Below are 22,685 nucleotides of genomic sequence, written 5' to 3' on the forward strand. Positions count from 1 at the left end.
CCCCACATTTTATTTTATTTTGCAGCGTTGAGACAAATGGGTTCAGATGGAGAAATTAAAATATTCGGAAACAATGGAAATTCTTTTCAAATCCTCTATTTTGATGGCAGCAGAGGAGAAAGAATCGTTTGAAATTTACTTTCTCTCTCGCTCTTTCGCACGTTCTCTCTTTCGGGTTTTAGAGCGTAAAGAAAAAATATATCTTTTTTTAGCGGGACATAGCAACACAGAGGTTCTTGCCTGTTTTTCTCCGGAATGAGAAAATAGAAGTAAAAGCCAATCACGAAAGAAAGTACAGTTTTCTCTCCTCTTGTGATTAATAATAATGTCAATAAGATAAAAAAGCGAATTTCGTTTCCTGTGTTGTTTTCCGAATAACAATGGCATCAAACAATAATACATCGAAAGAACTCAACTCGTTTTAAATTGCATATTTCATCTTTGTAAAAGTCTTCATTATTCATCTCTGGATATTTTCGTGTCTTTTTTTCCCGTGATGTAGAAATAAAATGGATTTAAAATGTCTCATATTTTCGGCTTAAACGTGAAAACTGTAAACACTATGATAAATGACTTTGCTTTCATGAAAAGTTGGTGAGTTTTCTTCAGCCCCAATAGCGTTTTTATTTGTTTCCATTTTATTATTTTCCACTGATCTGCAAAAATGTGACTTTCAGGAAAACCCCAGTTTTCATAATCTGTTCTCTTGCTGTTGTAGAGCTGCATAATACTGGCAGTCTACATTCTGTATGCACGTCAGACGTACAACGTTTACTCGAATTTTGAGAATTTTTTACGAAATTATTAGGAGCAGGATTTACGAAATGAATATACAATTATGTAAGGTGAAAGTGCAGTAGCTATTACCAGGATCTGGTACATGTTTTTGAACTTTTTGACACTATGTCGAACGCTCTGGTACAAGGTCACGGTATGGGCATTGAAAGGATTTAGTTGCTTGCATTAAACCAGCGCAGTAGCTATTGCCACGTTTACACTTTATCAGGCGAGGTATCAATGAACTCCTCGTGCATAAAAATTCCTCAACAATTAGGTCGCTTCATACGCCTACGCATTCAAGGAAAATAATCATCAACGGCACGGCGAACTCCTACAGACAGTACGACTTTCCTTTTTATGAGGCACGCTCTCTTGTGCCTCTTTCATACCACCTACACCTACTTCGATTTTCTAGGTCTTCCTCCCCTCCCTTCTCAACTTCCGAAACATGCACTCTTTAAAGCAATTTGTTTTTATCACCTTCTCTGACCCCTTTATCATTTGTCATACATTTCTCCACAATTCTACAATTGTCACCCTTTCACCTACCCTTATGCTACACACACACACACACACACACACACCATTTTCAGGGCTTCAACTTTTGTCATTATATCTAACCCGCACACTTTATGCAATCTTGTACATACAACACGGAAGCACACACACACACACACACACACACATATATATATATATATATATATATATATATATATATATATATATGTATATATATGTATACATATATATGTATATGTATATATATATATATATATATATACTATATATACACACGCATATATCTAATGTATGTATGTATGTATATATTATACATATACCCACACAAATATTAAGCCACAAATTCCGTTTAATATCCAATTATTGTAACATAGGATTTCGTAACCGTACGGTAAGAGAGAGAGAGAGAGAGAGAGAGAGAGAGAGAGAGAGAGAGAGCTTGTTTTTACTTAGTTTTTCCATTATTGATATAAGGTTTATTCTGCCGTTTTTTTGCTGCTGGATCGCCTCGGCGATGATTAATGCAATTCATGTACTGCAGCTTGTGCCAATACAATTAACATTTCTAATTGTAATACTGTTCTCATGCATACTGTTCTCATTCATTTATACTCTAGCAACAAATGATTGATGCTCGAAGGCGATTAGCACTTCTGCCAAATTCCCCCAAACCCATTCAAATTTTTCAGCGTTAGTTTTGGCATTATTTTTAAAAGTGGCGTTGACATTTCCTCTTGTATGGATGATTAAGTGAAGTGGCCGCGGGTCACAATAAAGAGGTGATTCTCTATCACAGGCCTCATAGTGCTCCTACTTTTACTACTTTTTCTGACCCCCCTCCTACTTAGTCCTACGTTTCCTACTTTTTTTTAGGAAATGCCTACTAAAAACTTGAAAAGGATTAAAAAAAATCAGTTTATAACTTAACAGATATAAGAATACAGAAGTGTGTTGAATGAGTGCGGCAATGTGTTTGGTTATTGATTTGTTGATTAACCACATTATTAGTGATGATTTGCGCATAGTTCATAACTCATTTGGGTAGAGGATGACTGAATTCAGTAACGAGGGAATAGAGGAATTTCTTGGTTCCATCTTCAAGTACTTCAGTAAGTATCCAACTAGGAAGGAAGACTCCGAGGGGGGGGTGTGCAGAACCCCTTGGAGATTGAGCGAAGGAGAGTTCAAGCGTGACGTCATTTCCCGTTGGGGTTTGTTAGTTCCTGTCATTGAAAGAGTTCTTGAGCAGTATGCTGCATTGCGCCATTATTTCACCAATGTTGTTCCCAAACAAGGTAGTAAAACTGATTCTTATTCCACCAAGAAAATATTTGCAGCATTGAATGCACCTTCGACCATAGTTAGCGTGCAATTTCTTAAATCATTCGGCAGTTTGTGCACCAAATTCCTGACCATAATGCAAAGTGACCAGCCTCTTATTCACTTTTTGTATGATAAATTGTCAGAAATGATCAGGAGTGTAATGTCAAGTTCTGCGAAGCTGAAGCTTATTGGAGAAATGGCGGGAAATTCTTTTTGCAATATCAATCTCTCAAACTTAGACAACCAGATGTCTTTGGAAACCTTGGAAGTGGAAGAAACCAAGAAAATAATTTTTGAATCAAAGCTGAAGCAAAGTGAAATTTACATTTTCAGATATGGTGCTCGCAAGTTGATGACAATAGTGGTAAAGCACTCGGTTAACATGGTACCACTGAATAGCAACCTGCTGAGAGAAGTCTTCTGAAAAGTCTATCAAAGAAGTTTCTCGTGAAATGTCCAAAATCGTGCCTTGTCAGAGCATAACAATATGTGAAAGCGGCAGTTGTATGCAAATGAAGTAGTTAAAAAGGAGTTATAAATAGATGAGTATGACAGCACAAAAGGACACTGCATCAGATGGAAGCAAGTTGATTTCTATTGGGCAAATATTCTAAGCAATATCACCAGTTTAGGAATCCCCAAATATCCAACTCTTGAAAACTTACCAAGGCAGCATTGACATTGAGCTATGGACAAGCTGATGTTGAGAGGGGTTTCTCTCTTAACATTGTGGTCACAGCCAGAAGGAACTGCCTAGATGAGAGATCCATAAATGGTCTCTGGACATTGCAGGGGAAAATTAAACACTAAGGAGGTGCGAATAAAGTGCCAATCAATGCCAAGATCATCCTTGCATTTCGAAGTCCACACAGCGCAGTTACCAAGCCATGAAAGATGCAGAAAAGAGAGCCAAAGAAGAAAAACTAGAATAGAAAAAAGAAGAAGGAAAGCAGCTGAAACTCCAGAGGTAACAAGAAGAGAAGGAGGAAGACCTACGGAAAACAATTACAGTAAGATGAGATTGAACCATCAAAAGAATTTTTGAATGAAGCCAATCAGAGATTGAAGAAAGCTTGCGTTGTCAAGAAAATCGATCCTGCAGAAGTAGCTGCTGCTGAGGCTCCTTTAGAGTCCGGGAGAGCTAAGTTGGAGAAATCAACTGTTGAACTGAAGAAAATTTCAAATGAATTGCTTCTCTAAGCAATGAGGAAAAACTTGAATGGTAGTGATTTAATGTTTTGTGAAGCTCATATGCAGGTTCATTTTTTAAATTATTGACATTTATTCTGATTGATAATATTTTCTTATTTGCCTATTACTTACGTATTATTGAATGCTAGTGAAATGCTTATTTTACTGAAAATCTGAAGTTGATAATGTTGCATAATTGAATCAAATATAGATTAATAAAAAAGGGTAAAACCAAGTGGAAGCGCCTAGTAACTTCTGTTTCATAATTGGTTGTAAAATAGAGCAAGCTAAAGAAAATACATCTTTTTAAAAGTCTTTATTTAATATAATGGATTAAGTAATACCTTCTTACTTGCGCTGGTTGAATATTCTTTGATAATTAATTTTAAACGTTATTACATACGTACATAATGTGATTTGAAATATCACATCATATCCATGTGTTACTCTTACTTGTATGTATTTAAATGCTTAAAATGTCGTATTTGAAACATCACATCATATCCATGTGGCACTCCTACTTCTTTATGATTATATCTCCTACTTTTATTTGGTCAGACTCCTATTTTTTTATTTTTCTATAGGGCTACCGGAGACCTGCTATTACCTCCCATTCATTAGTGCAAAAGCATAACACAAAGATCACCTGTAAGTAAAATCAAACAGTTGGACAGTACGCTCGATTACGTCCATTATCAGGATTAACTACACCCTCGAGGTTCATCCTGAAAGTGAACATTTTTGGATTTGGATTAAAAACTTTCTTTAGCAAGATGGTCAACGTGATACCGCCGCTAGTTACAGCAGTCTTAACCCTTCGTATCTATAGTATTGGTATGTTTGATTATAATTAAATGCTTCATTTATTTATTTTGTTCATCATTCCATATTTACTGGTGCCACACTATTTGTTCTCAGATATTCTTTTCTTTGTAGGTGTTATGTAGGCATAGGCGGGCGCCATGGTGCTGAGTGTTTGAGTCACTACGTCGCTCTGAAGTCATTTAATTCTGTTTGTGTCCCTCCAAAGGCAGCACGCAAAGGCCAGTTAACAACATCAATGGCATATCTTAACGGGCCAAGTTAATTGACGTAATGTGGACCGAGAAACTTTGAGCAATTACTACTAACCTCGTTCCAACACTTGGAATTCCCCCTTACTAGAACAGGAATATTAGTAAGTGGATTTCTTAGCGTTTCTGATATGTTGAGTTTGCACATTTAGCCTGTTATTATTATTATTGTTTTTGCAAGGGTTCATGGGAAACTAACTTACGCCTATTAATTATCAAAGAAAGCATTCTTAAAGTAGAACGAATGCCTTGTCTGAAAAACAAGGGATAACAAAAGCAAAGAGAATAGCAAAGAAGTAAATATCGGTGAATAAAACAGCTATATTTCTGAAGACAAATCCAGTGTGTATGACTCAAGTGTGTTGTTGGCCGCGTTTGCTGGAACTGCACTTTAGCACAGAAGCAAAGCCAACATAAAAATTCAAAAATAGTCGTCGAAATCTAATGAATCAAGCAAAGAACGAGTAAGAAAAACATTTAAAAACTAACAGAAATTCATAAAAAGGACCTTTCCTCTTTTGGTGGGAATTAATGTCTGTAATATGTTGAAGGGGCTGTGACACCCCAATCAAATTTGCTGAATTTTTGTCGTGATGTTGTCAGAGAGTTGAGATGGCGTCTATGTTGATAACCATAGTGTTTTCGGTAGTGAATGACAAAATAATGTATAATTAATAATCGATATAGTTAGTTTCTTGGCATTCCCTGCTTGTTTCCTCCCTGCTTTGAGGTTCGATTGCACACTGGCTTGTAGTCTCCACCTGACTGGAAGAAAATCAGCACGGGTAAATTTTTCTGTAGTAAACCTGAGGTGAATTAAGAACACATTAGCGATATTGATCGGTGATATAGGTATATATTTAGATCTACGGTTTCCTAGAGATGGACATCCAGTATCAGTGTGGTATTGAAAAGGAAATTCATTTCGTTCGCCTATACGATCCATAAAAGGTACTTCCCCTTTGCGACTGCTTGGTAAACAGTACAATTTCCTTTTGCAGAATAACTATTCTGTGGAGTTCTAGATTTTTTTTTATCATATTTTGTTGGTAATTCAGTCATCACTCAAACGGGATTGCTTCTCTCTCTCTCTCCTCTCTCTCCTCTCTCTCTCTCTCTCTCTCTCTCTCTCTCTCAGACTAAGCGCATTTTAACTTCTGTCATTCGGTTATGCTTTGAATGTCTGCTTGGACTGCATATTTGATGAACGGTTGTAATGATGCATGAGACTATCACTTTCATCTTTCATTAACGTTAAGCTTTTCTCTCTCTCTCTCTCTCTCTCTCATACAACTTTCTTGGTTTTTCACGAATTTTTCTAGCTAAGGGCTAATAGTTGCCCCTCCCATTGGCCTGTACAAAAAGACAAAATAAAATTAGATATACAATCCGTTTCATTTGCATGTTGGTAGGATGTTAGATACCATAGGGTGTACTAGTATGGTTTTATGGTGCTGACATACTTCAATTGGCAGGATTAAATCACGTGATGGTACATACAAAAGAAAAGTAATTCAAGACTAGCATTAACCATCTTTCATTTTCTTCAACAGCTTCTTCTTCCCTCTTAATATTAATTTTTCCATCCAATTTCGATTTTAATTATAATTGTTGGGAAACACGATAACATCAACTTGCTTTAGATCTGGGAACTGCTGAATTACTTAGCTAATGGACTAGAGTCACTAGAAGGCTATTACTGCCTTATGAACATGCAGCCCCATTACACTTTCATTTGCCATACATTTGTTCATCGATTCCTGCCTAATGGTCGTTAACTAAAAACTAGGAATCCCACATTGGTTCTCACGCCACAGAGTGGAAAACAAGCTCTTTTTCTCAAGTGTTTTTTACTATTGTAGTTTGGTCATCGGCCAGGTCAAAAAACAATTTTATTTCTGATATATTTTATAAATGATTCATTTTTTATTGCAGCTTCTCTTAACACTCAGAATCCATGCTGTAGTTATTATTATTTTTTTATCATTCAAAATTTCCTGACATTCTTATAGAATCAGAAGGAAAGACCACTAATATACAATTTATTTCCACTTGGCTTAACAGAATAGGATTCGAACCTCTTGTCTTTTTGTGTGCTAAAACCTGGGTAATAGGGATTAATTGCACTCAGCCTTTAAATGCATATCAACTAAACCCAGAGGGAGCAAGATAGTTGCGTTAATAATTTTCATACTTGTTCTAGTTCTCACTCATGCTTGTGTCATTGTTTCTATGCAGATATTTCCCATTTTCGTCGGGGCATCTGGGGTATCGTAAACATACTTGATGTTGTCGCTTCAATATGAGGTAATGATCATGATTGCAAAAACAATACTTGGTGCACGTATGATGCTTTAAAAACTAACTTTTTTCTTGTGTTTTTTCTGTAAAATATGTTAGATGTATAATATTTATCAAAAGCTTATTATGGAAATAAAATATGTAACCCACATTAGAAAGAGTAAAGCCCCGATCTAAATAATAATAAATAATAAATGGTGTCTTAAGATGTGGTGCATGTATTGATACATTTGTTAATTCATTCATTTTCATTGATGTTTATAAATCACGACGACAGAAAAGTTGGCAAGGCTCTCGGCACATTCATAGCTGACTAAGGTGGGACCCAAGCACTAGTTGCTAGGTGACATATGGAGTGAATTTAATTTATCAGCGACTTTGACACAGCAGTTGTTATGCAATTGCTGTTATCTTGACACCAGTTTGTAAACGGACTGACTTGGATATCCTTCTACTGAAGTTTCCTTGGCTTCACCTGTCTTTTCTTCCTTTCATTCTTTTGCTATCCATATTAATTTTATTCGCATGCGAGAAACATAAGTAAAGTCCATGCAATAAATGTAGTGTTTTCGAAGTATATGGTTTTCTTCCTATACAGTCACACACACAAACACACACACACACACACTCATATATATATATATAATGTATATATATATGTATATATATAACATATATATCATATATATATATATATATTTATATATATATATATATATATATATTATATATATATATATATATATATATAGATATATTATATATATATATATATATATATATATATATATTCATAGTTGCAATGGCGGGGTTAGTACAGTTACAAAATCCTAAATTTTGGAAAAATTATTTCCTGGTGCTCAATCTACCCAGTTGCTGACTAATGGCATGCAGACTGTGAACAGAAAAATAAGAGTACACCCCTTTAAAATAACGGAAATCATTAACTAAGATAAGGACTAAATATAACACGTACGCTGTCCATAAATTAATATCATTTCGAAAAGGGAAATCAGAAGATTTACAATTACAAGAGCACTATCTGGCTCCATGGCACTTGTAACATAATGGTCCTTCTATTATGCACAATAGCAAGGCAAAGTGCCACCAGAATGAAAGCAATCTTTCATCCTACAAAGTCAAGTATGGACATAAGTTTACAGATCATGAACTAAATTTAACAATGCACAATAACTCTACGCAGTGGAGCACTATAAGCGAGCTTGAGAGTCGCTGGCATTCAGGGATATGATACCCCAACATAGGCTCTGGCAGAGTTGAGTGAGTGGCACTGTTGATCTACAGGGGCAGGCACACAATGGGTCAATATATATGAATCTGAAAAGTATTCCTGCATGAAATGCTGGTAATTGAAAAGCAAAAGTTACACGGCAAAATGTAAGACTTCTACAGACGATTAATTCTTTAACATTTCATGAACTGCTTTAAGCTTAAACGTTATTTTAGAGAAGCAAAATTCAATCAGCGTGATAGTTATATCACACAAAATACTCCATGGTCCCGTAGGGAGACGGAAATCTAGGAATGGGAATGAAAAGAGAAAACACAGCTGATAATAAGAATGAGTGCTAGGAAGAAGGGTGAAGAGCCGACAGAACAATTGTTCATTTTCAGTTACCTTAGATTGTAGACTGGCGGGCATAGTCTTTACTAGGTCGTCATCCATGGGACATAAGTCACTTGCAGGGCTTCACCAAAGAGTTAGAAAACAAGTCTTCATCAATCAAGAACCAAGCCAAGGGCATTCGTCAATCAGACTTGTAGGCAGAGTCTGGATACACAGTTCTTGATATTACTAGCCACCTCAGCTTCAAGACAATGTTCAAGGAGAGTGGTAGGCAGTCGTCAGGTATAATATACTGAGACAAAGCTGGAGTCAAAGAGCAGATCAGACTGCCACGAGTACTCAATCACTATCAGAATTATGTCTTCTGGCCAGGACAGTATGCCGTATCTTACTGGTCACGAGCAAATGCAATTTGGTGGGCCCAAGCAGGCCATATTTATACCCAGGTATCTGAACTGGTACCATCCTGTCAAAACTGGATATTGTTGTTCTCAAAACCCAAGTCCAAGTCCGTTGAGGGGTGATTTATTCTTGGATCCTTCATTTTTGCTGCTAATCGTCTACCAGAACCTGAAAAAGACATTTGAATGCTGGCAGAGAAGTGCGAAACAGAGAGAACAATACAAGTGCAGGTGTATCGAGAGAGGTTGAGGTGCGTGGAGAAGTTGGGAACTTGAGGGTCCAACAACAATGCTTAGGACCAGGTCAGGTAAAAAGGGGCGAGGTCAGGTAGAAAGTTAGAGATAAGCCAAGGAACCTCCTCCCATGAGACGTGAATTTTAGCAACTTGGCAGAAAGTTCATACTTTAATGGTTGTTTTCCAAATTAATATGGGACCATATTACAACAGTACCCCATAAGTGCAAGTGACCCTGTGGAGGTTTTGACATCAGTCAGTCGTTAACCCTGATGGGGTATGACAGCTCATTTATCATCCAGAAACTAATCCCAGGGAGAACCCATTAAAAGGGGTTTTGTCTTTGTTCGTTGTAGTAATACAAGGGAGAAAACTGCCGAGTCAGAATAGTCTACTGACCCTCACAAGACAAGACCAGGGAGACATCCAACAATAAAATAAAAATCCCACACCTGGACAGGATTAAGACAGTGACCCAGATTCTCAGAAAATCCAACCCTTTTGCCATTACCTACCTAAATACCCTAGCCAAATCCCAGATTAATGCCCAACAAAGGACAATCCCCAAGGACACAGGAGTATACAAAATCCCTTGCATGGACTGTGACCAATCTTACATCGGCTTTACAGGAAAAAGACTTCCTCAGAGATTAATATAACATGAACAGTCAGTTAGGTATGGTCAACTGAGCTCAACTATTTTTAACCATATAAATAACCATAATCACAGAATAAGGTGGAATTTGCCAAATATAATTTATAGCAGCAAATGTCTATACAAAAGCCAGATGATAGAGTCAGCCTTGATTAAATAAAGACTTGTAATGAACATCTCAAAGGGTGTCTGGGATTCAGATATCATAAATAAAAATCTTCCTTCAATCAAAGCTTAAGAAGATTAAAGAGAAATTATCAGGGTGGGGGTGACCTAGTCAAACGGATTACCTGTGGATGGATCTCTTGGTATAAATACTGCCTATTTTGTCTCATTAGCTACCTGGAGGGAGAGACAGCAGTTTCTGAAATATAGTACTTACTTTCTATATTTTGGCATTTTTATGGCCTCCTTTTATTAGATAAATGTGTGTAATATATTATATATATATATATATATATATATATAATATATATATATATAATTATTATAATATATATGTTCTGATGTAAAATTAAATATATATATTATTATTAAGATATATATATATATATATATATTATATTATAATATATATTATCTATACTATATATTATGTATTGTATGTAAAATCATGTATATCTATATATTAATAATTATATTATGTTATTTTGTATTGGTAAAATTCATGTATAGATTATTATTAAGTTTTTTGATTGGCACTATAGTTTACTGCATTCAATAGGACTTTGCAATAAAACCATCGAAATGACACAACCAGAAAAAAAGTACAAATAATTGGAAGGTCACCAGGTGAGAAATCTGCTTCTTAAAATTACTTTATTTAAAAGCACAATGGTAAATCAAAGGTTACATATCTCACTAAAATGAAAATGTAGTACAATAAATTACTGAATTGGGAATTAGTAGATTAAGTAATTCCAAGTTGTATATAAAGCCTGGTAGGGGGGACTTCTCTTGGCAAATCAGTATCACTGGTGGAACATCTACCCGGTAAATGACACTGGTACCACGTCTGGAAGCAAAATAATTCAAGATGAGAAAACTAACAAGATAATATCTTGCTTAGGAATAGTTAATACACAAGTAAAGTAGATTGTGTTATTCTGATCACTTCTAGCAAGGGAATGGCGTTACTCTATGCACTTCTAGCAAGGGACACACACTGGTACTGAAAAATACAATGTTGTAAAGTCAGAGGAAGGGGAATTGAATTAAATTATGAATTGTGAAAGAGATATTGGGGTGAAGAAAAAGATACTGGGCAACCAATTTCCCTTCCAGGGCACATTATCTTCCATTGCTTCTTGGGTTTTGCTTGTGATCCAAGTCATTGGCGACTTCTGGGAATTGGCACTTCTGTTCAGCATGAGAAAGTCTGAGGTGTGAGTTCACTTCCTGCCAACAGCTTCAGTCATCGGGCAGACTGAAAGATCACTGCGTGGCAAGCAGACTTAGTGTGAGAAGTTTGAGTCCACCACCTGCTCTCCAGTTTCGGGCCTCAGGCTGACAGCGAGTTCTCCAGGATAGCAAGTAGATTTGTAACTGAACTGATTTTGGTGGGTACCCTTGCCTTATAAAGGAATCGGTGGTTGCCAGCGACATTGCTCTAGGTTAGAGACTTGGCCTGTTGGAGCGCCAGTAAATGGAATAAGATTGGGGGGGGGCTTAATTAGGGTTGGGGCTTAGCTTTTCCAGGCGTTTTTCTTGGTGACTCACCAAGTCCAAACCACTTCAAAATCTCCTGTCACTCCAATACTGGTGGCTATACTTATCCCCCTTGTCAACTGGAAAAATGTCTGAATTATTGAGAACTAAGCAATAACTAATATATGCATATATATATATATATAATATATATATATATATATATATATATATATATATATATATATAATATATATATATATATATATATACATATATATATATATATATAATATATATATATATACATCATATATATCATATATATATATATATATATATATATATATATATAAATTATATATTATGTAATGTATGTATATGTAGAATCTACAGGTAATTTTTACCAGATACATGTGTAACTGTAATAGCCCCAATTACCTCTTAAATTCTCGACTGAATTCTTCTCTCTTTTCTTCATTTTCTTACATTTGGATCTCAAGGTTTAGTAGTGACAAGTGTATCCAAAAATAGTGCGAAGTATTCAAGAAGTTGAGAGGGAATTGTGGCTATTACAATTACACACACACACACACCACACACACACACACACACACACACACACTCACATACATATATTTTGAGAAGTTTTATGCCATCTCTGATTAAAAGTAATTACATTCTTAATTTTATTCATAGTACTCATTTTTAATTTTATTCATAATTAAATACAGTTGAAACTCGCCCTCCAGTCAACAGTCCGCTACAATTGAGGGATTAACTCTTACTCCCCTCTTGTCCCTTTGACTGCCTATGAATTTATGTCTGCAGCTTACCTGGGGATTGAGAGAGAAAATGCGGTCGCCTGGCCGCCATATTGGCTACCACACCATGTGCAGACCACGTGGGAAAGGTGTGGAAGAACAAGTAGCACCACCTAACAGGATTCTGGTGAACTCTCTCTGTAGTTATAAAAAAGAAGGGAATGCTGGGAATCAGCATGAGGCACTTCTGCTTCAGACGAGCAAGATTATCTGCTCCCTTTGAGCCACAGACCCCTCCTCTCTAGAAGGCTACTGTTAGCATGCGTATAGTGTCCTACCAAGTAAATTTCCTTCCCCATGGGTGCCCTGAGGAACATGAACTCCATTCTCCCACCAGGTAATATGCCAATACCAAATTCCAGCAGTCAGACAATCTCAATCTCTGACTTAATTTCCTTTCATTCTCCTGAGCAATTCCTGTACTTTATTATAATTGCATTGGGGTATAATCGGGGTATAATCGTATTATGCTACCATTGAACTGTGCTCTAGTGATATTGTGTTTTATTTGTGCTGCATTATAATTGCAGTGTTACTGGGGATCAGCCAGAGATTACCCCAGTTGTGAAATAACGTACCTATGTCGAGTTAATAACCAGCAACTAAATTCTTCAATTCGAAATTTATCCTTAACATAACTGCTTGCCCTCATAATTAATCAGTAATGTAACAGCTCCCCCTTCAAGTGATTATTAACATAAGATATTCTTCACGTGATTGGGCCCTTTGTACCTTACGCGTATTCCTTGATCAATGTTCATGTGTATGGCGCACCCCCCGCTTATATAGAAATCGCCTCTTACAGGCTACAATTGAGCCGTTGTGGATTCTGGCTTCTCGCTTCGTGTTGATCCAGGATTCTTCCCCTTCTTTGAGTCTCCTATGTACCGCGTGACCAGCCAGACTGGCCACCAATTCGTCTACTTCAAGATCTGATCCATCATTAATTAAACCCATAAGGTGTTATCTATTCTTTAGTATGATTGTGAATGTAAATATAAGTAATAAGCTACCCCTTAGAATTTGCATAATCAATGCCTACTGTGAAATAGGCCCTCAGCCTCACTTTACTTTGTGATTGTCCCTCCTTATTCAGGATAGATGCAAATACAAGTGAGTGATCCACATCCGTTGTTCATACAATATATATATATATATATATATATATATATATATATATATATATATATATGAATAACTTGATCACGAAGTATATAAATCTCGTTTTCTTTTTCATTTCTTTCCGTCGTGGCAAAAACCTTTATATATATATATATATATATATATATATATATATATATATATATATATATATATTATATATATTGTGATGAAGGGTCAGGTGTCTGTCTGTAGTGAGGTAAGTAACAACCAGGTACTTGAATGAACTGTGCCCTAAGTACAAAGGGTGTCCCAGACCCAGGAATAAAAGGGTCTCTTGTATTAGCAAGTACAAATGGTAAGTGTAGTAACCAGATACTTGGCAATTTGGGTTAACAAATATTAATGGTGTCCAGACACAGATCTTTGACTATTTCATGCACCAAGTATTAATGGTATCCAGACCCAGATACTCTACACCACTTCGTCCAAGTATTGATGGTGCCCAGACCCGGGATATTTGGCACTTTATGTACCAAGTATCAATGATCCCCAGAAACCAGGGAGGAAAACAAATCACATTATCACTCTAGCTTATACTGGTGGTGTTAGGAATATATTTTGTTAGAAGAGTGACCATATATTTGTTTTTGCATTTTATTGTAAGAATTGTATTTGAGAAAAATGGCTCCATTCGATACTCAGGAATTTTTAGCAGCCCCTTCCATCCAAGTGTTGTCTGAAACTACTTTGACTAAGGCACAGTGGAGTGCTCTAGCAGCAGCATGTGGTTGTCATGTGACTAGTAGCATGATAAAAGCACAAATCAAATGCATTGCCATGCAAGCATTGATAGACTCTGGTAGAATAACTGATGATGATGAGTTAGAACTAGCTCAAGAGTTGTTGAATGTAGCACAGGCTGATCTTATAAATAAGCAAGTAGAAAAGAAAGAGAAAAGTGATGCAGAGTTAGAACTCAGACGCATAGAAGCAGAAGAAAGTTTGATCAAGCTGAAAATACAGGCTGAAAGAGAGAGAATACAAGCTGAAAAAGACAGAATAGACAGGGAAAAACAAGAAAGAAGAGAAAGAGAAGAAGAAAAAGCTGCAGAAGATGAAAGGCAAAGGATAAAAGAGGAAAGAGAAATTGCAAGACATGAAAGGGAGATGGAATTGATAAGAGCTAGATCCACATTACCTGCAACACCGTCTAACCCTAACCATGGTAATCAAGACCCTGCATTTGATGTAGTAAGAGTGCAGAAGTTAATCCCTAAGTTTACTGAAGAGGCTCCAGATGAGTTCTTTGATCACTTTGAGAAAGTGGCTTCAGGTATGGGATGGCCAGAAGATAAATGGTCAGTTTTGCTACAAAGTGTCTTGATTGGTAAAGGGAGAAGTGCTTATCTAGCCTTAACAGCTGATCAGTGTAAAGACTATAAGGTGCTCAAACATAATGTGCTACAAGTATACCAGTTGACCCCAGAGTACTACAATGAAAGATTCAGAAACTTAAGAAAGGATGAAAAAGTAACTTTCTTGGATTATGCTTATAAAGTGAGAGGGTGTTTTAAAAGATGGTTGGAGGCAGCTAAAGTTACAACTTTTGAAGAGGTAGAAGAGTTAGTTGTTTTAGAGCAATATTTTAAAGGTATTCCTGAGCATATAAGAGCCTATTTGAGAGAGAGAGAGGTTAAAAAACTTGACAAAGCTGCTACACTGAGTGAGGACTACAATATAATTAGTAGCAGGCGTAATTATAATGTCAAGTACCAGAGTCAACCACGCCCAGGTTTTAAGTCTCATCCAGGTTTCAGGAACAATTTTATAAGCGGGAAACCTGCAACTAATAATACTCCTCAACAAGCTAATGTGAAATCCTCATCTAATTTTGCAAGACAGTTGCAAAAGCCTAATGTTGTCTGCTTCAAGTGTGGAAGAGCAGGACACTTCAGTCAAGAGTGTTATTGGAATTATCAGCAGTCCAAGCCTGTTGGTCAAATAGTAAGAGGTGACCAGGTCAAACAGACTGTTAAGAACAATGTGGGGAGGAATCCGACTACAGGGAGGACTGAAACTAAACAAGCTGAGTGTTTAGCAACCAGTGGAAATGTAACTTCAAGCAGTGAGTGGCTGAGCAGTTTGGAGGCTTTTAAGCCATATATCTATGAGGGTACACTGGCAACTCAGGAAGAGAGTGTGCAGGTACCAGTCAAGATTTTACGTGATACAGGGAGCAACCATAGTGTGGTGTTACGTGGTGCTCACCCAATGTTGGAGAAGAATCTCACTGGAGATTCAGTTATTTTGAAGGTTATAGGAGGAGAGGAAGTAACTCCTATATGCCGCTTACACCTGTCCTGTGAATTGGTGACAGGGAGTGTTGATTTTGCTGTAAAGGACTCACTGGCTGTGGAAGGTGTACATGTTCTGTTGGGAAATGAAGTTGGTGGTGTTCCATTTGTTCCTTGTCCTGTAGTGACAGACAAACCGTTGAGGATTAGTCCTACGGTAGAGTTGGAGAAGAATAACCCCCACCTATTCCCTAGTTGTGTAACTACCAGAAGTATGAGGAGAATTACGACTGTTGGTGAAGAAACTGAGGATTTGCACGCCCAAGATGGATCAAGTGAAGGATCTTTGAACTTATAACAATTGTTCCAGGGGAGTGATGCCTCCCGTGGAGCTGACCGAGAAGAGATTTCCCAAGAAAATGAAGAATCTGTTGTTCCTGAAGAGACTCCGAGTAGTCAAGGTGTTCCTGAAGATAGAAGTGAAACTACAGTAGCTGAGGTAGCAGATATTGATAGTTCAACTATTGAAGTTGGACAGGTAACAAGAGAGAAGCTAATGGACTTGCAGAAGAGGGATGCATCGTTAGCTGATTTGTTCTTCAGAGTTGTTGATCAGGAAGAGATGCAACAAACTCCTACCTGTTATTATCTGAAGGAAGGTTTACTGATGAGGAAGTATACACCTTCAGATATACCCGGAAATGCTGAATGGGGCGAATATCATCAGATTTTGATTCCATGTCCATTGAGAAAGCAAGTGGTAGCAGTAGCTCATGAATCTGGACATATGGGAGTCAGGAAGACTGTGGAGAAGATCATGAGATATTTTTTCTGGCCTGGACTTCATAAAGATGTTAGCAGGTTCTGTCGAGAGTGTCATACCTGCCAGATAGCTGGAAAACCTAATGAAACCATTCAGAAAGCCCCCTTACAACCTATAGAAGTTAGAGAGGAGAACCCTTTAACAAGGTGATTATAGATATGTTGGACCGCTTCCGAAGACGAAGAAAGGAAATGAATATCTGTTGACATTAATGTGTCCTGTTACCAGATATCCTGAAGCGATCCCTGTCAGAAACATATCTGCCAAGATAGTAGCTGAGAAACTATTGGAGTTTTTCTCCAAGTTTGGTATACCAGAAATTGTACAAAATGATAGAGGAACGAACTTTACTTCCAAGTTGTTCCAGGATGTGATGCACTTATTAGGGGTAAAACAACAGTTATCAACTGCTTATCATCCAGAAACTCAAGGTGCCTTGGAAAGGTTCCACCAGACATTGAAAAGTATGTTGACAAAGTATTGTTCTGAGTCAGGAAGAGAATGGGATGTTGGTTTACCCTTAATGTTATTTGAAGTTAGGAATGCTTATCAAGAAAGCATGGGATGTTCACCTAATGAGATGATTTTTGGAAGAGAAGTGAGAGGACCTTTGAAGATTCTTGCAGAAAATTGGGTAGAAAATAAAGAGGAAATCCAAGGAGAGTATGTGAAGAACTTAAGGAAAAGGTTGGAAGAGATTAGAAAATTCTCTTTAGAGAATCTGAAAATGAGTCAAGAGAAAATGAAAAAGAACTATGACAGATAGACTAAACTAAGAAGTTTTAGTGTTGGTCAACAAGTGTTAGTGTTTCTGCCAGTCAAGAGATTTCCCCTTACAAATAAATTTCAAGGTCCCTACAGGATAATTGAGAAGTTAAGTGATAGAACTTATGTGATTGAAACACCAGAAAGAAGAAAACGACAGAGGAAGATACATGTGAACCTTTTGAAACCTTACTTCTCACACACTAGAACTGAAACTGTGTCAATAATACAGACAACTTCATCTACAGAAGACGATGATGGCTATGAATTGGGAGCTGAAAGCAAGATGAATAATTCTTCAATTTTGGAAAATTTGGAGGGTAAACTGAAACATCTTAATGTTGAGCAAGGTGAGGAATTGAGTGAAGTGATTAGAAGCTTCACAGAGATTTTTGCAGATGTACCCAGATGTACCAATCTGACCAAACATGAAATCAAGATCAAAGAAGATGGAAAATCGTTCAAGCAAAGAGCTTATCGCTTATCACCTTATCATCGAGATGTTCTGAAGAAAGAAGTTCAGTATTTGCTGCAACATGGATTAGCAGAACCCAGTTCAAGTCACTTCAGTTCTCCGTGTGTGTTAGTGAAGAAACCTGATGGCTCCTTTAGGATGTGTACTGATTATAGGAAACTGAATTCCATAAGTATGGCTGACAATTATCCCTTGCCTCTTATAGATCAGTTACTTGATAATATTGGGCAAGCCAAGTTTGTTTCCAAGATAGACTTATTGAAGGGATATTATCAGATACCCTTAGATGAAAATGCGAAGTTCCTGTCAGCTTTTATTACTCCTTTTGGATTGTATCAGTATACTGTATTGCCATTTGGTCTGATGAATGCACCAGCCACATTTCAACGAGTGATGGATCAACTGCTAGGATCTATAGAAGGAGTAGGTGTATACCTTGATGACATAGTCATTTACTCTACAACGTGGGAAGAACATCTGCAGATCCTGAAGAAAGTTTTCAAGAAACTACAAGAGGCAGGACTAACACTCAACCTAGAGAAGAGTGAGTTTGGGAAGGCGACTGTTCAGTACCTTGGGTTTGAAGTTGGAAAAGGCCTTCTCGCTCCGGTGAATGCTAATGTGGAAGGTATCCGTAAGGCTACCCCCCCTACTACTAGGAAGCAACTACAAAGATTTTTGGGCATGGCTGGATTCTATCGTCGTTTCTGTCCAAATTTCTCAGCCATAGTAGCTCCCTTGACAGACTTAACTTGTCCCAAAGCTAAGTTTGTTTGGACTCCAGAATGTCAAGAATCCTTTGAGAAGGTAAAAGCCATTTTAACTTCAAGACCCGTGCTTCAAGCTCCAGACTTTAATAAGAAATTTGTGATACAAGTTGATGCCTCTGATTGCAGAATTGGAGCTGTTCTACTTCAAGAAGATGAAAATAACCTTCTACACCCTGTGTGTTTCCTGTCTTCGAAACTGAAAAAGCATCAGAAAAACTATGCAACTATTGAAAAGGAAACTCTAGCCTTAATCACAGCATTGAAAAAGTTTGAAGTGTATGTGAACAGACCTAGGAAGGAAGAACTGTTAGTGTTGTCTGATCACAATCCACTGTCATTCATACAGCGGATGAAAAACCATAATCAAAGACTGACCAGGTGGTCTTTGTGCTTGCAACAGTATAATATAAAGGTTGAGCACATATCTGGTAAGAACAATGTAGTTGCCGATTATTTATCCCGTTGTGAATCGTTGGATTCAAACCCGGAATAACTAATCTTCTGGGGGGAGGAATCTTATAATGTAAGTTTGGAATGCAATTATAATTGTGGTAATATGATTAATTCACATCAGAACTTGTGTATCGTAGTATGAAATGTTTGTTTCTGTGTTCAGATTTCCCAAATTTAAAGATAACATGCCTTAAGTGATCCACTTTTCATTTTTAAGTACCGTAACACACAGAGAGTGAAAGCTCATAAGCCTTTGGGAGGGAGTTGCTTTGCTCTTTGAGAATGTCTTAGTCCAGCATTTTTTTATCGATGTATACACATCACGGGCGGTCCTGTAATGGAACAAAGGAGTCTTGTATTAGCTATTCCTATAGAGATGACGTAATATGTTTTCGTATTGAACTAGAGACTAATCGCCCACCCCATACGCTTATGGGGCGAGAGGAATTGATTCATTCTTTCGCTTTGAGACGAGCGGCGTGCGTTATACTCTCTCTCTCTCTCTCTCTCTCTCTCGCTCGCTCGCAAGGCTGTAACAGTAACTTAACGTAACGAGCTGGTCACTCATTTTTTTTATAATTCTTAGTAATATATGTGTTGTTTGTGGAATCTGAACATAAGTATTAATTTTGTTAAATCTGTGAAGGCGCCCAAGAAAATAGTGAAAAAGTGTAAAATTGTAACAGGCCTTTTGATTGACGCTGCAGCTGGGTATAAGGTATTTTTACAAATGTTGTGAAGTGCACTTCAACGTTTTATTATTTCTAAACATTTATCTTTTGCTTTGTTATTTTCACATATTCCATTTTTTTTTATATGCTTAATGATTATACTGTCAATGCTTTAATTGTTTTCATATTATGCATTATGTTTTTCTGTATTGTCTTTATTTTGTTTAATTAGTTTGAATAATATTCTATTGTGTACATTTTGAATCTTACACTTGTGAATTAACTTGCATTTAATTAAATTTAATTTCAAATTTAATTATTGCTTTATGATTTAATTTAATTAATTTTCTTGATAAACTTTGATTGAATTTTGCTTAATAATTAATTCAAGAATTAATTAAACTTTTGTTTTCAAGTAATAACAATTTCCCTGAGATTGTGAATTTCACTTATAAATTTTGAATTTAGAAATAAACTTTTGTATTTAAAATTTATATGAGCATTTCATTGAACCACCAGCTATAATTTATTTTGTTTAGGTAGAAATATAGAGTGATAATTGTGACGTTTCCCACAAATAAAACAGAATCAGGGAAATACTTAAATTTGAATTTGCACGAGTGATGCCCTTTAATTAAGATTACCTCACACATATTTTAATTCACATGCTAGAGATTATATCTCATTCACTTGTAACCATCGTATGTATGTACGCCCACCAATAGACGTATGGATGCACGCATGCTACTGAACACACGAACGTACGCATGGTAGTCTTTTCCTCTGTTCCCATGTACACGATCACCTAGTGCACTTGGTGGCCTGTAACAACCTAAAGTAACCTCCCTTGTAGTTTACCTCATATCTCTGGAATGAGCACGCATCTTGTATTAGAAACGGCGTGTTTTCTATTTGAGGAATTCACTGTCTTGCATCTGTTTCTATCCGGCATGAGCAAAGGTTATCAACCTCATTTATTTTAATATATATGTCTATTTTCACGTCTTGCCAACACCATATATATTTATATATTATATATATATATATATATATATATATATATATATATATATATATATATATTATTATTATATAGTGCTACTTTCAAAATCAATATTTCCCCTCTTTGAAATGTCATGTAAGATTGTGTAACATTTTTTCAGATTCCTAGATAGCTTAGAGTTAGGATGTTTTAAATGTGTGTTCAGATTTCGCATAACATAATGTAAAAGAATATATATATTATAATGTAGAACGTAAAAAGAGAGAGATTTTCTTTGTCCGTTCGAAGCTATGATTGTTTCCCCTTTTATGTCAACACTTTGAGATTGGAGGGTCTGCGAGATCCATTTGCTTTCCTAAATCTGTCGACGCATTTGATAGCGATCGAATCGAGTCTTGCGTTGTTATCAAAACATGTCAATCTTAATTATCGCTCAACCTCCGTTTCAATCGGGTACGTGTCTATTGAGCAGAATTGTCTTGTACGTGTATGTCTTTGATCAAAGCCACGTGGGGATTGCACATTTCTTTATGAAGATTGCGTCAGATTTCAAACTTTCTTGAAGCATTCGAGCCAAATACGTTTTGTGTCATCTCCTCAGTCCAGTTTCCGCAAGGAAGAGATTTCATTATATCTTAGAACCTCGAGGCATTAACATCTCTCTCTCTCTCTCTCTCTCTCTCTCTCTCTCTCTCTCTCTCTCTCTCGCGACATCTTTGAGATTATATTAACGTAACGTAAATTGGTCACTCGTAACTTAGAATTTCATATTTGATATTTCTTAGAGTTTGTTTAGTGTTATTTAGTTTATTTTTTTGTGGAATCTGAACAAACATTGTTTCGTAACGGCGCCTGGGTTTTGTGAAAGTGTGAATCAAGCCTGCAGCAAAGAAAGAAAGAAGTTGATATACCAAAAAGGTAAAGTGTGCTATATTTTTAATAGTTGCAACTAATAACTAATAACGGTTAGGAATAGTGATTGTGGTTAACTAATAACAGATAGGAACTGTGGTTAACTAATAACTAATAACAGATGGCTGTGAAGGTTTGGTAAAAACTGATGGTTATATTGTTTTGAGTGAAAAAGATTTACACTTTTACACATTGCATATTTTTTGTGTTTTGTGTTTGTTCCATTGTTTGTGCACTATTTCATTTTCTTATTGAAGTTTGTCTTTTTATTTTATATTTTCATTTGCATTCACAATTTAATTGACTTGGTTATTTTCATTGCTTAATCATTGCACATTTAATTAAATTTAATACTTGTGAATTAATTTGCATTTACTTAGAATTCTTTTCTTCAAGTTTTATTATTGTTTAGCACTTGTGAATTAATTTCAAATTTTCAATTATTGCCTAACACTTTTGATTTGTGAATTAATTTGCATTTACTGAGAATTCTTTTCAAGTTTTATTATTGTTTAGCACTTGTGAATTAATTTCAAACTTTCAATTATTGCCTAACACTTTTGATTTGTGAATTAATTTGCATTTACTTAGAATTCTTTTCAAGTTTTATTATTGTTTAGCACTTGTGAATTAATTTCAAATTTTCAATTATTGCCTAACACTTTTGAATTTCAATTGAATTAATTTTCTTGAATTTTGTGATAAGTTAATTTTGATTTAATTTTGCTTAATTTGATTCAAGAATTAATTAAACTTTACTTTGTTTTCAAGTAACAGTAATTTTTCCTGATATTGTGAATTTCACTTATAAATTTTGAGTTTAATAATAAATTTTTGTATTTAAAATTTTTATAAGTGTTTCATTTCTAACCAG

General features: G+C 36.2%; 1 long non-coding RNA gene across 1 annotated transcript in view; it reads left to right on the forward strand.

Annotated features, from left to right (window-relative positions):
* The window catches only part of LOC135222802 (uncharacterized), a 71,170-nt gene that overhangs the window by 18,239 nt on the left and 30,246 nt on the right, over positions 1 to 22,685 (forward strand). The window contains exon 2 of the long non-coding RNA XR_010316344.1: positions 4,753 to 4,993. This is a non-coding gene — a long non-coding RNA (uncharacterized LOC135222802). The remainder of the gene's footprint in view (positions 1 to 4,752; positions 4,994 to 22,685) is intronic.

This window comes from Macrobrachium nipponense, chromosome 8 (assembly GCF_015104395.2).
Source record: "Macrobrachium nipponense isolate FS-2020 chromosome 8, ASM1510439v2, whole genome shotgun sequence".
Taxonomy (NCBI): Eukaryota; Metazoa; Arthropoda; class Malacostraca; order Decapoda; family Palaemonidae; genus Macrobrachium; species Macrobrachium nipponense.